The following is a 16,255-nucleotide window of genomic DNA, read 5'->3' on the forward strand; positions in this document are numbered from 1 at the left end:
AGCCGTGCAGGTGCAGTTGGGGTCAATACACAGAGGTGTGAAGAGAACGGCTCCTTTGGTGGCAAGGCTGCAAGAAGCGCCTAGTTGTGTGGCAAAGCCTGGCTAATGTCTCTCCAGCTACTTCAATGCAGTTTCACGGACACTACCCCTTTAAAAACCCTGACATTTGTTGATGCATTGTTGTTTGCCCTGGTGAGATGGTCTCTGTAACTGATGTAAGTTTAGGAACTAATGTCATTAATAACAGCTTGGTGAGTGGACCTTTAATATTTTAAGCTGTCTTGACCACTCCCTTGACCCTATAGCTGAAAGAACTCAAGCATGTTTGTACTAACATTATAAAACATGCTTTCAAACTAATTACAGGTTTGAAAAGCCCTGGTTGTAGTGGGAATTGGTGTTTAAAGTTTTTTTTTTTTGGTTTGTTTCTGATCTTCATGTTTTTTCCTTTGTGAGATATTTTCTCCTTTAAATGATAAGTTGTAGAAAGAGAAATGTAGTAGGAGTGAATTACTGATTAATACGTGCTGCCAGCTGTGGAATTCCTGGCTGCAAGGTCAGAATGGATAATGGCCTGCTTAAAGTGAAACAATTTGCAGAATTATCTTTGGAAACACCCACTTGACCATGATGTTAAAAAGTGTACAAAAGCTTGTGAGAATTTCTGTATAGATAAAAAAGACAGTCTTTTTGGGTCATCCATTATGATCACGGAATTGTAATCGTCTGTCTCCCGCACTGACTCCGCACATGCTTCTCTGGCTCTGTGCTCAGCTGGAGCTGGTCTCCAGTAGATACTGTCCTCTGGGGAAGAGAGCAATCCCTCTGGGCCCTGGTTTCCTGATGGAGCCCTGCAGCAGGAGCTGGGGTCCTGAGGGTGAGGGGTGCAGGACTAGGAGGACCCTTGGTCACCATGGGTGCAGCTGTGTAAGCTTGAGCAGCTCATGTTAGGAGGTGCAGGAATGGTGAGGGCCGCAGGACTCCCCAGCCACTCAGGCTGTGTTACCAGCAATGCCCGGTGGGTTCTTTCCTCAGCTTAGGATAGAAATAAAAAGCTGGGAATCTTATGCAGACAGAAAAGTTTATTTGTGAAGGGACCAGGTGAGCAGGGAAGGGAGAGGCAAGGGGAAAGCACCTCTGGAGAGAAAACCAGGAGGTGGGGTGCCACTGGAAAGGGGAGGGAGAGACACTAAAGGTTTGAGGAAGAGTCTTGGGATTTTAAGCATTTCCTGAACCCTCCTTATTGGGCATAACCTACAGCTAAGAGGTTCCCCATTGGTGGTCTCTTTTTTTTTTTTTTTTTAATTATTTATTATTTAACTTCAGTAATTACATTGTATTATGTGACACAGTTACATAGATACTTGGGTTCTCCCCACCCCTCCCCAAACCCTCCCACCATGGTGGATTCCTCCACCTTATTGCATAACCACAGCTCAAGTTCAGTTGAGATTTCCCCATTGCAAGCGTATACCAAACATAGAGTCCAGCATCTTATTGTCCAGTCAAGTTCAACGGCTTCTTAGGTATACCCTCTCTGGTCTGATGACAGAGCCAGCAGAGTATCATCCCAGTCAATTGAAAGCTCCAACATACCATCAGCAAAAATTTACATCATTATGGAATTAATTGACATAGTAATGAGTAACCAATATGTTAAAAGTAAATGCGGGTTCCCAGCCACCTTCTGTGACCCATTGGTGGTCTCTTAATCAGTTAGGAAATGGGTGGGCAGTGCTGGGGCAGCTCACCTGAAGGTGTGGCCAAGACCTCAGCAGCCCTGGAGGGTCTCAGGCTGCAGGTGACCACAGCAGTGCTGGGCTGCTGCTCACCTCCTGCTGATCTTTCCCTGCAAGAGGAAGTTCCAGGCCCTTCCTGACTGGGGTGGGGAAGTGGCAGCAGAGATGGGATGTTTCACTCAGGTTCCTCAGTACCCCTGCCTACCCCGTACTGAATTCAATTTTTCAAGTACAATTTTTCAAGTGATCTAGTAAAAAATAAAACTTGTGTATTCATTCTTTGGTCCCTTTTTGCGGGGGGCAGGGGAACAACAGTGAGGCACTTAGATCACCAAGGCAGATCTGGCAAGATTCTTGCCCTGGCTGCAGGCATGGAGGCATGGAGGTGCACACCAGGAGAGAGAAGAGGCAGATAGGACAAAGCCTTTTCCCAGGGGAAAGGCTGGGCTGCTTGCTGTCCTGCAGCGATGCACTTGGTGCATGGAGCCAATAATAACAGGTTGGACTACTGACTGATGGTCAATAGCCAAAGTTTATTAATAGCATCAGACTTTTGAAAGAAGGAATATACCCAATAGAAGTGAAATCTACATGTGAGAAGGGGATCTGTAATCCTATATTTGCAGCAGCAGAATCTACAATAGCAAAAACATGGAAACAATCCAGATGTGCGTCCAAGGAAGAGTGGTTAAAGAAACTGTGGTATATCTACTCCATGGAATATTATTCAGCTATTAAGAAGAATGAAATTATTCTATTTACAACCAGGTGGTCCCAACTAGAGATCATTATGCTCAGTGAAATGAGTCAATCACAAAAGGGCAAATACCACATATTCTCTCTTATATAAGGAAACCAACATGGAAAATGTAACTCCAATAGTCCAATCCGTACTGCTTTTTGTTTGTTTGTTTGCTTTTTGGATGTATCCCATGTGTTTTGATGTTTTTTATTTCAATTTGGTTCATTCCAAATAATCTCTTTTCTCTAGTCGAATTCATCGCATGCTCATGAATTGCACGATGGCATCATTTTTCCCAAGAAACTTCCATGTTTCCTTTTTGTCACTCATGTGTTGGTTACTCAGTGGCGCATTTTTTTTTCTCATGGTACTGTACTTTGTTGTTGTTATTGCTGTGGCTGTTCTAACTCATATCAGTTGTTGACCTTGTTTCATGACTTCTCACTTATGGTAATGTATAGTGATGGAGGACTGGGGTCTATCATACACAGACATGGGGGTACAATGGAACATGCATCCCTGCATCCTGACGAAAGATGGAATCCCAATGAAACTGTTGGACATGTGTAGACAATGGGATGCTGGACTGTCTGGCATTGTCTGTACCAACAATGTCAGGGTACACTTAAATAAGAGACTGATAGAATAATGATTCCTTATAAAGGACTACACTAATGTAATAAAATGGGAAAAATCTGATGGGGGTGGGAGTTTGGGGGGAATCCCAACCTACACAAAATTGTACCACACAATTCAAAATTCAAAATAAAAATATATTAAAAAAAACCAAAGAAACGAAAACTACAAAAAAAATGTTGTCAAGTAGGCATCCAGGGAGGGGGGCTTGGGCCATTTACATTTCAACAGCAAGGGACAGTCTCCCTATACACAAGTTGTTCCTCTAGCAGGTTCTTTATCTAAACCTGTGAGCCAGGAGGTTTACTGTTTATTCATTTCCTTCTTGGGCCTTTCAGAGGAGATTCAACTGGCTCTGTCTCCTAACAAAGATTCTGAATGGTCTTCTACACTGGACAGCCTAGTCCTCCTGGGGCTCAGGGACAGGAGTGGTTTGGCTCTCCCAGAGCCTCCAGCACAGTCTCTGCAAGTTGCCACAGGGCCCAGGAGCCTGAGTGCAGAGGCAATGTGCTCATTCTGCAGGAGCTGCCACCGCAGGGCAGGCAGGACCTGAGCATGTTTCTCAGGGATCCACCATGATCAAGAGGGGCAGGCATGCCCGTAATTCCAGCACTCACTACAAAGCTTACCTCCGGGGACAGTGTCCCATTTGGGCCTTGTCAGCTGGCATAATACCCACCCCCAGCAGTGAAGGCAATCATCTTTATCCAGTCTACTGAATCAATGACTAAGTTCTTCTGGCAACACTCTTGCAGACACACCCAGAACAAGATTTTTACCAGCTATCTGGGCTTCCTTCAGCCTAGTCATGTTAACTAAAACTAACCACCATAACATATGATAGTAAACCTAAAACAGAATCACAGTTGAATACACTGTCCTTATAAGAAACAAAGCTCTGGGGGCTGATGTTGTGGTGTAACAGGTTATCCCACTGTCTGAAATGCCAGCATCACAGATGGGCACCGGTTCAAGTTGTGGCAACACCACTTTTGTTTCAGTCCCCTTCTAATGGGCCTAGGAAAGCAGCAGAGGCTGGCTCAGTCTTTAGGCCCCTGCACACACATGGGAGACCCAGATGAGACTCCTGGCACCTGGCTTCAGACCAGCTTAGTTCTAGTAGTTGTGGCCAAATGGGGAGTGAATGAGAGGATGTAAGACTCTCCTCTCCTTTCTGTCTCTCTGTAACTCTGCCTTTTCAGTAAAAATAAATAAATCTTCACAAAGGAAAAGAAACTCGACTGTTGCCTTCAACTTGGCCCAGTTGCAGTCATTGTATCTGGGGAAATGCGCAATGGATGAAGAGTCTCCGTAACTCTCTGAAATTCTGTTTTTCGAATAAATAAAATAAATAAGATGAATCTTTAAAAAAAAATATATATATATTCTGACTTTGTAGATGAAACATGCTTATGCTTTATTGTACAAGAAGTCTTATGTTTTTAAAGCAAATAAAGGTGTTTAAAAAATATATATATCCACAAGTTTTGGCTGCTGCCAGCTCCTATTTTAAAAGTTCTCCAGCAATTGACTAAACCGCAGGGAGATAATGGATCAGAGAGCTTCAAACAAGGTGATTCAAGGGCAAGAGGACTAGGAGTGATTCATGAGCTGGAAGCAAACACAACAGGAAACAATCAACACAGGATACAAGTGGAAACTTTTCACAAAGCTGCCTGGGGCAGTGAAATTACCAAGGCAGCCTGGTGCTGGGGCAGTTATGCAGCTGCTGGGAGGGGCGCCTTAAGGCCTCTGGGAAAATGAACAGAAGCAGGGTCCATGACAGGGGGACAAACAGTGATGGGAAAAAAAGGGAGTTTTCTCTGTTGTTCCACCAGGCCTGGGACCCACCCCCTAAGACATGCTGAGGGAGCAGTGCCTGCACCCCAGGCAAGGCAGGTCCTTCACAGAAAGGCAGGGGGAGCTGGCAGAGCAGCACAAGCCAGGGTGCAGCTGGGAGCCCCAAGAAGGCAGAGCCTGTGCCCAGCATGATGGTGAGGGTGGGGCCGCGCTAGCAGAGGCACTTTACTGCCCCATGTGGAGGCTCAGACTTTCCAAGGCAAGACCCTGACAGGGGCCTGGAAGGACAGGCAGGAAAGGCCTTGGGGAGGGAGAAGGAAATGGACAGGAGGAAGCACAGAGGAGGGAGTGCTCACTTCTGATCCCTCTGAAGGGCTTTCTCATACTCAGGGTTTCAAGTGGAGACTTGGAGCCTGGCCACTGAAGTCGTCAGCAGTGCTGTAGCGATTGACTCACAGAGAGTAACCGGCAGGCTCAGTTGGATGGCATGGGAAGCATGATTAAGCTGTAAGATAATAAACTGCAGCTATAGTTATATATGGTTAATGACATAGAAGTCTTACAGGTTACATAACATTTCTTTCTTCTTTTTAAAAAATAATAGATTCATTTTATTTTTGATAATGTTTACATAGTTGAGATAGACGCATGCCCATGTAGCCCACTATTAAGGTAGGGCGGATCAAGGAATGGGGGGAAGTGGATGAGATAACTGCCTCCAATCTCCTTTTTTCTTCTGGTATCTGGGGAAAGTAGAGACAGAACAGAGGGCTGCTCCTGGTAGTCCAACCACATCAGTACCTGGGAATGGGGGAAAGCCACCTGATGTCATCCCAGAGTCCCAGATGTGGATCATGTTCTGAGGATTCTGCTTAAATAATTTCAATAGTTCTGGGATGTTGTTGATTTCATTGCTCCAAGGTTGAGAAAATCCTTCCAAGGTCTGTTGGCTGATAGTCCACCTTAAAGTCTCCACTCGCCCAGACACTTGCTGTCAAAGCTTGACTGGGAGAGCTGTCCAGCTTGTTCTGTCCTCCATGGTACTAGACGTCCTCTGTAGGCCCTCGTGAACTGGTTGTCATGTCTTCCATGAGCATCTGGCCATGCCATCCACTGCAGAGGTTCCAACAACCATGGAGACACTGTTCTGGCAGATGCACTCCACATAAAACCTCAGATATTTGTAATTTGCCCCATGGTTGGAGTTCTGAGTCTGGTGATCTGTTTGGTGGGGTTCCCAAAGAAACCTCATCAGAGGGCACCCTAACCTGACTCCTGTGTGTGCCATTAAGGGGTTTTGCTGTGTCCATCACCCATATTAGCCTACACACACACACACACACACACACACACACACACACACACACACACTGTTGAACAGTTGTAGTCACCTGGTCAGTTCTGTTCTCAACCCATCTCATGTACAGACTAATGAATGCTGTGGCCCAGCCTAACCCTGCCCACCACACACTCTGACCTCATGTACACCAGCAGGAACTATAGCCTAGTTGGAGCAGCCCCCAGTAAACCTCCACCAGGCCTGCTCCCAGCCCTGGTTCCTGCACATGTGGGTATGTGCAACAGACTGGTCTAGTCTGTCCTGAATCCCATTTGGATCTCATACACATCAATGGGCATGGGAACCTAGCTCAGTCTTACCAACCTCACAATCCAGCCCATACTCATGCCGGCAGAGGCTACAACCTGTCCCGCCAGGCTCACCCCCAGCCCTGGTTCTCATACTCACCATTGGGAACTACAGCCCAGTGCAAGAGTGTCCACAGTTTCCCTACTAGGCCCATTCCCAGCCCTGGATCTTGCACTTTCCAGGTGGTTCCATGACCTAGCCTGACAGGACTTGCCCCTAGTCTCAATACTTGCCCCTTATGCTATAGCAAAGCCCAACCAGCCTGTACTTAACTCTGATTTATGCACACAATGGTGGATAGAGTCACTTAGCCCAGCCTGGCTCTTCCCATAACTAGCTCACATGCAGGCCAATGGGCTTTGGAGCCCTGCTCAGCCTGGTGCTGCTCTAGTCCCAGCTCTCGTGTTCAGTAGCAGAAGCAGTGGATCATCAGGGAAGCCCCCGAGCTCTCCTTACTGGGATAACCCCCATTCTGAGTCTAATGTATGCTGGTGGGAGCTATAGCCCAGACTGGCATGGTTTGCGTCACCTCAGCATTCACCAGTGGGTGCTGCAGCCTAACTCAGCCCAGACAGCTCCCATTTGCTAGCAGTAATGTGAATTTGTCAGTGCTGTGGCTCAACCTGGCTTGTCCTGCACCCTGTCCTATTTCTCACATTTGCCAGTGGGTGCTATGAACTGGCCCAGCCTGGTCCACCCCCAGACTTGAGCCACACATATGTTGACAGGTACTGTAACCTGGCCTGGGCTGGGCTGCTCTCAGCCTTGGATTCTTGTGCTCATCTGCAGGGACTGCATCCTGACAGAGGAGTTCCCCAAGCTCCTCTATCAGGTCACTTCCCAGTGGTAGATCTCATGTACACCAGTGGGTTCTTGGCCCAGCATGACTTTGTATACCTCCTGAACTGGCAGGTGCAGTCGTCTTGCCACAACAGCCCATACCTATTCTGGCTCTTACTATTGGGTGCTACAGCACAGACCTTTCTGTTCCACTCCCAGACCCAGCTCTCACATAGTTCAGCAAGTACCAATATCTAGTCCAGCCCATCTTGCACCCACTCTGGCTCTTGTGAGCACCAGTGGGTGCTGGAGCCTAGCCCAGTCTGGCACACCCCAGACTCAGTCAACACCCTTGCTCAGGGATACTACAACCACATCCAATCCAGCTTGCTACCCCTATTCTCGCTCTTGTGCTCAAGAGCAGGAACCACAGTCCAACAGAGGTATTCCCTTAGTCCCTGACTAGGCTTGCTTCTAGTGTGGGCCAGTGGTTTCTCTGACCCAACCCAGCATAATCCATTACCCAGCTTGACCTTTGCCATCCAGGGTTTCAGCATAGCCTAGCCTAGTCTCCCCCAGGTCCCAATTCTCACTAGTGGGTGCTATAGCCTAGTTCAGCCAGCCTGCCCCCATCCCTGCCTTTCATGCAAACTAGTAGTTGTGATAGCCTAGCCCAGCATTGCCCACATCCCATCCTAGCTCCCACACATGCCAGTGCACTATGGTCTAGTCTGGCCTTGCCCACTCTACTGCCCCAGAGCCAACCCACACACTTGCCAACAGGTGAAGCAGCCCTGCCCAGTCTGACCAACACCCAGCCCTAACTCATATGCTCACCAGCGGGATTGATGGCCGACCAGGGGAGTTTCCCAAGTTCCCCACCAGGCCCATTTCCACACCTGGCTCTCACATGCGTCAGTGGGAGCTAGGCCCTTACCTAGCATAATCTACCCCCAATCTTGGCCTTTGTGTGTGTGCTGGTGGATGTTGTGGCCTTGCCTGCCCCACATCAAATACTTGGGTGTGCCTATGGGTGCTACAGCCTGGACCAGCCCAGCCTATTCCCAACCCCAGTATTCATGAATGTTGGTAAGTTCCATGGTCATGCCTCCAGCTCTTGAGCAAACCAGCTGGTATGGCAGTCCCACAAGGGTGAGCCCACAATCCCCCATAGAATCTGCTCCCAGACCTAGTTCTCTCGTGAGCTGGTTAGTGTCATGGCCCAGCCTAACATGGTCCACACCCTGCCCTGACACTGACCAGTGGGTACTGTGCTGAGCCCTGCCAGGCAGGCTCCTCAGCCATGGCTTTTGTGTGCCCTGGTAGACAGTGGTTGATACCAACAACCACTCAGGTGTCTCACATGTGCGCATGTATTGGTTTGGCCCCAAAAGGTCCTCTACTTTCCCTTCTCTAAACCACATGGTCTTAGCCTCCTCTTTTACCTGCAAGTGCAGTACTCTGGTTGGTGAAAGTCCCTTAGAAGTCACTCCTTACCTGTCACATTCTCTCTAGCACATCCCCAGACCTGCTTCCCTGAGCAACCCACAGAATACCATGCCCACGAGCACACAGATCCTTAAGCCTGGTACTCCAGTGGTGTGCTGTGCCAGCCTGGGTCCCTGTCTGCCTACCCAGGGCTCACACACACACTCACAAAGGGATCTCCAGGTCTTGTCTGTTGGCATGCCAGTGTCTACCTCCCACATATCTTAAAATATACATATTATATGTATGTATAATAGGCAACTACGCTGGCACAATGTTATATTTAACACAAATTTGGCATTAACCAGGCCCAGGATGCCTGCCAGCCATTAGCTGCTTTTCTCCAAGCAGTATAACACTTGCCTAGGCACATTGCAACCTAGGCAACTGCCTACAAGTGGGGCACCTAGCATTTCTAAAAGTTTGGTGGCTCTGATTTGATGTTATCAATCATGATTATTATATTAATAATAAAAAGAGGCTTTTAAAAATATTTATTTCTATTTGAGAGGCAGTTACACACACACACACACACACACACACACACACACACACACACAGATATCTTTGATCTGTTGATTCACTCCCCAAATAGCTGCAATAGCCAGAGCTGAATTGATCCAAAGCCAGGAGCTAGGAGCCTCTCTGTGTGTCCCACATGAGTTCAGGGGTCCAAGGACTTGGATAATCTTCTGCTGTTTTCCCAGGCCATCAACAGGATTAGTTGCTAAACCACCTCACTGGGCCGTTAGGTGGTAGCTTTTACCTACCATGTCAAAGCGCAGTCCCCTTGGGGATGGCTTTTATGTACTCTTTAATGCCCTTCCCTTCATAGTTCCCAGAGTCTGAAAGCATGGAAATATTTGCCAAAACTTCAGTAGTTAAAAAATATATATCCTGTATGTGGAGCTGCACTGTGGTAAGGTCTGACAGGCTATCTTTCCACCTACAGCACTGGCATCTCATACAGCACTTGTTCAAGTCCCAGTTGCTCCAGTTTTGATCCAGCTCCCTGCTTATGGCCTGGGAAAGCAGCAGAGGATGACCCAGGTGCCTTGCCTCTGCATCTACGTAGGAGATCCAGAAGAAGCTCCTGGCTCCCAGCTTCAGACTAGCCCAGCTCCAGCTGCTCTGGCTTTTGCTGCCAGCCATTTGGTAGGTGAACCATTCAACAGATCTTTCTCTGTCTCTCCATCTCCCAGTCATTCTGCCGTTCCAATAAAAAGTAAGTAAATCTTTGTGGTTGGCACGGTGATGTAGTATGCTAACCTTTGTCTGCACACACTGGCTTGCACTTGACCTGGCAGTTTCACTTCAGATCCGGTTCTCTATTCATGGCCTGGGAAAGCAGAAGAGGGTGACCTGAGGCCTTGGACCCTTGAAAACATGTGGGATACCTGGAAGAAGCTCCTGGCTTCATATCAGCTCAGCTTTGGCCCTTGTGGCCATTTGGGGAATGAACTAGCCAATGAAAGATCACTTTCTGTTTTTCGCTCTCTACAAAAACCTGCCTTTCAAATAGAAAATAGATAAATCTTTAAAACTAAATTAATTAATCTTTAAAAAAATGCTATTGTTATGCCGGTTTCTGAAATCCCCAGATAATCATCAAGCCTGAAGTCAGTGCTAAGGCATAAAGGTGGTTTATTCAGATCAGCCCAGCATGGCTGGGCGGGGGAGGGGCAGCCGCCGCAGGATCCGCTGGGCTAGCAAACAGCGAGCGCGCCAGCCAGAGAGAGAGAGAGAGAGAGAGAGCTCAAGTCCCCCAGTTTTTATACATTTCAGGCTATTAATTATACAGTCATGATCTAGCAGGCTTCTATTGGTGGGTTTGAAACTAGCAACTTTTAAAAAGTACAAATCGATGAGCTATAGGGCGGTGGATCTTATCAAACACCAGGCACTTCCTTCCTGAGGAGTGGTCTGCCTACGTGACCTGCCACATATCCTGCTGGGTGTCACCTAGGCTATCAGGGCTGGAGTTCACACAGCCCCCAGTCAAGCCATCAAGGCGGAATCACAAAGGGATTCCAGGTTCTTCACTATATGAGATGAAAATAAAACTAGTTAATTGCTACACTATTATTCAAAATCTAATAATGATGGTTTTAAAGTATTTTGTCATCTACAGTTCTGGTTCTTTGGAAACACAGAAAAGAATCTAATAAATATTTGTAAATACAGGTGTCTGAGAAAGGATTGATAGACTCTGTACAATTCAAAACCTCTAAGAAGGAAACTGACAAAGTCATGGAACTGCCAGTGGAGATCAAACGGGGTAAGAAGTGTAATTTCACAAAACTGAATCAACAGATTGAGTTTCTAGGTCCCTTCCTTCAACTAGTGTGTCAGTTCTATACTCAAATGCTTTGTCTTCTAGGCTTAAAGATGTTTCTGTAATTTCTGTGGTGTCCAGTGCTTTGTATGGTTTAGCAAACAGAGATAAAGCACCTGTCTCACACCCATTGCTGCATCGATCCAAATTTCAAAAACTTGCATGTGTTTTTTGATGATTTTTTTGAGGCCTGCGTGAGTTCAGTAAGAATATGCTCTTGTCATAACAGGATTTAGTTGGAAACATTGACATATCTAGATCACTTATAGAATGCCTTACCTCAAGGTTCCCAGCAGAACAGTGAGTAAATAAAGCTGCCATTTCCTGGTAAGCCCTAAAACTTCCAAGGATTAGGCACCAACGTTTAACAACAACAACAAAAAATCTAACTCCTTCTTGGATTGACTTTATAAATGAGAGTTTTCCAAACTGAGATTGCTATGTGGCAAAGCAAAATGTTGTTACTGTCCTGAATGCAAGTTGCCGGTCACCCAACCACAACACACCTGCTGTTAGACTGTAGCTCTGCTCATTGTTTTTAACATAGAAGCCTGAGTTTTATACTTTCACTGTTTTGTTTTGTGTTCTGTTTGAGCTTCATGCTTACTGCCTGTCAAAATTCTACAGAAGTACAATTTCCAACAAGACCAGGCTGGCCAGATATGCTGAAATGATGATTCACACTCACAGACTGGCCAAGTTCATTTTAACAATGGACTCCACGTCAGTTATTTAAAAACAATTGGAGTTCTAGTTCATGCGATATTACGATATTACTACGTGCAGCTAATTCCTGCAACCTGGTTCTTTACCATGAGCTGAAAACACCAGATGCAACAAGGTATCTTAGGAAGTTTATTCCAGCGGGGCAGGAAAGGGGTGGAGGTGGTGGAGATCAGTGGGCAGCAAAAAAGGGAAGAAGGGGGAAACGAGAGGGGTGGGGAGATGGAGGCACCTGAGGCCCCTTTATGTTCAGGTAGGCCTGCAATGTGTGGGGGGAGGGATTGAGGGCAGGCCCCAGGGGATTGGTGCCTGCAGGTGAATGCCTATGGATGATTGGTGAGTGGATGGGGATGGGAGATTGGGGCGGTATTGGGTCAGGTGAAATGCTGGGTTACATCTGATTGATGGATGGCTAGACCAGCGCCAATTTCGTGAGCTGTGGGGAAGAGGAAATGGCACCGGGTCCAGGGTGGGATATTCGAGTAACTCCTAACACTCCAGATAAAATTAGGGGAAAACGTCTTCAGTTCTACAACCTTGCTTAAAAATGTGGCCAAAAGGTTCCTGTAACTAATGCTTGGCTGCTAATAGCCTCCCTCCAGCAACATGGGACCAAATCATATAAGCAAGCTGATCAAGCTATATGCATAATTCCTGATGTCAACAACAACAACAAAAACAAAACCAACAATAGCAGAGATGACCAAGGGGAGGGTATAAAAGTTAAGATGAAATCACGGTTGCAAATCTTAAACTATTTCATGCATGATTGTCTGATAATAACCATCAGGGACCTCTGCCAATATCACCAGCTCTGCTGAAAAGAGACATAAAACAGCTTTGCTGTTTGTGCTCACAGAACAAGCTGCTGTCTGCTGGGGGGCCCATTCTTTTTTCCATGCTGATGTTAATGCTAATCTGAGATAAGTGTTGATAATACTAAGAAAGAATCCCCTCCAGGAACTTAGGCATTGGCTTAACTGGTTAATCTTCCACCTGCAAGTGCCGAGATCCCATATGGGTACTGGTTTAAGTCCTGGCTGCTCCACTTCCTGTCTGTATCTCTTCTGCTTAATTTTTTAAAAATCTTAAAAAAGAAATAGAGTCCACCTGGCTCAGATCTTCACACCACTACTTCCTACGAGTCAATAAGCGAACATTAAATTTACCCTGCTGGAAACAGCTTCAGTCAGGTCAGTTTTCAAAGCAATTTTCTCTTTTTCTCTTCTCTATTCCATTACTTTTCTTTTCTCTGATTTGAAATTTTCAAAGAAATTTGATAGTTAAGATTCACACTGCTGCTAATGGCAATGGGATTTTAGTTAAGGCTTAAACTCATTGTGTTCTGAACACAAAACCTTTGTAAACAGATATCTATCTGAACTATGAGCACGCAAATACCTTTGACCTTCTCTGCTGGAAAGGGGAGAGCTGAAAAAGATGCATTTCCCCTTGGCAAGGCTTTCTATTTCTAAACCCCTCTATTCAGCTCCCCCAAAGGGGGGCATCACAGGAGAAAAGCCACCTGATTAGGACTCAGGGAATGGGAAGGATATTTCCCTTTAAAACTCGGGCCAGGAACCCAGCCTGGGGTTTTGCACAGCAGCCAGGTCAGCGGAAATTCTCTTACATCATCATCCTAGTCATGGCTTCAATGCACAAAGGCAATCGGCAGGCTATTGCTGGCCTATGGTCCTTTCTCCACCGCTGATTTGTTAAACTGGAAAAATTCATACTCCACATACAGAGAAGACTCTCTGAAATTGACCAAATTATTGACTGCCATCTTTGCTACATGTTCTTCTCAATGCAAATAAGTAAAGGTTCCTTATGGACACAGTAAGAGGAAAGGCACAAGGTCCCCAGGGCAGGAGTCTCTCAGCAGAGTCTCAAACTGCCATCACACCCTCAGAGCTTAGTGGACCTACATGGAGATAGCGACAATGTTAGAAAGACACTATGGGAGCTGTGTTCTGGCTAGGATTGGCAATGAGGCCATGGGCTAACAGCAGGACGACTGGACAAACTACCAGGCTATCCTCCTAAATCCTGCCACTGGGCTGCCCATCCAGGGAAACAAACTCCTTCCTCATGATTGCCTGGAAACCTTGGAGACTGTTTGTTGCAGCAAAATAGCCCTGTGGGGCAGCCCCTGCCTGAAGCAGACCTGGACCTCTTCACCCACGGGAGCAGCTTTGTGCAGAGACAATGAAGGGCCAGACGAGCAAGTAGGTGGTCACAGCACGACAGGCACTAGCAGCAACAACACTGTCACCCAGGGTGTCCACCCGGAACGCTCCCCTGACCTCTCTGAAAAGGGCTCTCCAGCCAGCAGACTGCGAGTGGGAGCCGAGCTGCCCACCTGTCCACCAGAACAGCAGCTGGGGGAAAGGGCTCTCCTGGGGCCTTGACACTCCGACTTGCTGGAGTCCTATTCATTAATCTGAGGAATATGAGACAGTGTTGGGGAATAAAGAACAAAGTGAGAATCGGCTTATGGCTGAGTGGGCTCCATCCAGCGGCATCTAACACAACACTAGGCCTCTTTCAGATCCCTGCCAGTAACATTTTGTAGCTGCTTAGATAGGGAGGACATTCTGCTACTCCCAACTCATGATAAAGTCCAGCCATCCAGAAAGTTTCCCAGGGAGTTGTGCTGAGGGCCAAGATAGTCACTCTCAGACCTGCAACCTGCTGTAGCACCTGATGCAGCAGCCCAGCCTCCCCTGCTCCCTCTTCCAACATCAGATCATCTACCCTGGCCAAGGACAATCAGTCTGTTTGTGGAGCTTGTTTAACAACGATTGTCCTCAACTGTTGACATAATAAAGTTTCTCTTTTCTATACTCTTCAAACTGGTGCTTGTGAGTTAGATTTGTCACCAAGGACAGAAACCATGCTTACCGTCACAAGGTGACAGGCTCAAGCCGTGGCCCTGGGCAGCAGGCTGAGCAAGGGCTCTTTCCATCTGGCTGTTTAAGGTCCAACTTCTGGTCCCACTCAGACCATCTTTGTGAACTCAGAAGTCGGGAGGAAGCCACGGGATTTCATGTGGGCAGAGATGTGCTCCAGGCCCCGAGAGCGGGAAAAAGATTAGACCACAAATGTCTGTAGCCCCACTGGGGTATGCATAGTCCAACAGGACCTGGGGGCTTCCAGGGCTGGAACTTGACACCATCTCCTGAGGGTCCACAGCCCTGGAGACTTCACTCTTCACTCCTCAATCAATGCCTTTCCTTCTTAAGAGCTGCAGTGGAGAGAACTCTACAGAGAACAGCTGTGTTACACGCTGGAGGGGACTGTGCAGGCTTAGGAAACGCACTGCCCAATCCTGCAAGTTCAGGTGCACGCTTCTCAGGAGGGATGCCGAGTTGCACAGAGAGAAGCTGTGTTCTCACGTGCACACACAGCTGGTGTAAGAGCCTCTGATGGACACTCCTGCCTCTGGGTTCTTCCTGTTGCTGTACCCTGCTTCCCTTCGCAATCCCCTCAGGAAGCCCTGGCTTTCCTGTCCACACAAGCATCTGGATGGGCAGGCTGCACGTGCAGCATAGCAGAGAGCCCAAATTGTACCCAGTGACTCAGCAAATCCTGCAAGAAAATTGATACAGGGAGGCAGACCAGCAAAACACACCCCTCAGGCTCTAATCTGTGCCCTGAAAGCAGGAAGTCCCTACTTCTCCACTTGGCACAGGAGCCCAGCCTCCTAGTACACAAACTGCTTCTCCTCCAGTGCAACACTGCCCCACCCCTACCCCCAGCACCAGGCCAGAGGACACTCAGCCAGGCTTTGTGCACCTGCTGATCAAGAGACAGAGAGCCCATGAGGTGGGTCTCTCTTCAGGGAGAGCCATGGCTGCCTGCACCCAGTGATCTCAGGGAATAATCACAGGAGTGAAAACAAGACCCTACCCTGTGTCACACATACACACTACAACTGGGCCATTAACGGACAGAGAGGCAGAGGAAGAAAAAGGGGAAGATGGGGTCTACCATCAGACACTTTTGGACCAAAACCATTGAACAGGCCACCTACCTGTGTTCTCAAACACAGCACCAGCACCTGCCCTGGGTATCAGTGCCTCCCTGGATGGGCTCATGTGTTCCAAGGAGCTCTCAAGATCGCACTGGAGCATCATGCAGCCTCCTTCCTATCCTGTTTCAGCCCTGCACCTGCCAACCACAGACACACTGCTGAATGCCCTGCCTCTCTCTCTCTCTCTCTCTCTCTTTTTTTTAGTATGTGACTTGGCAGTCAGATTACATTTCCATTCATTTCTTCTTTTCCCACTCTCCTTGAAGCTTTGACAAGTTCCTCAGTGCCCTCATCCCCTGCCCCTCAAACTTTCTTCCTGGTCTCACTC

The sequence above is a fragment of the Ochotona princeps genome, chromosome 2, assembly GCF_030435755.1.
Source record: "Ochotona princeps isolate mOchPri1 chromosome 2, mOchPri1.hap1, whole genome shotgun sequence".
Classification (NCBI taxonomy): Eukaryota; Metazoa; Chordata; class Mammalia; order Lagomorpha; family Ochotonidae; genus Ochotona; species Ochotona princeps.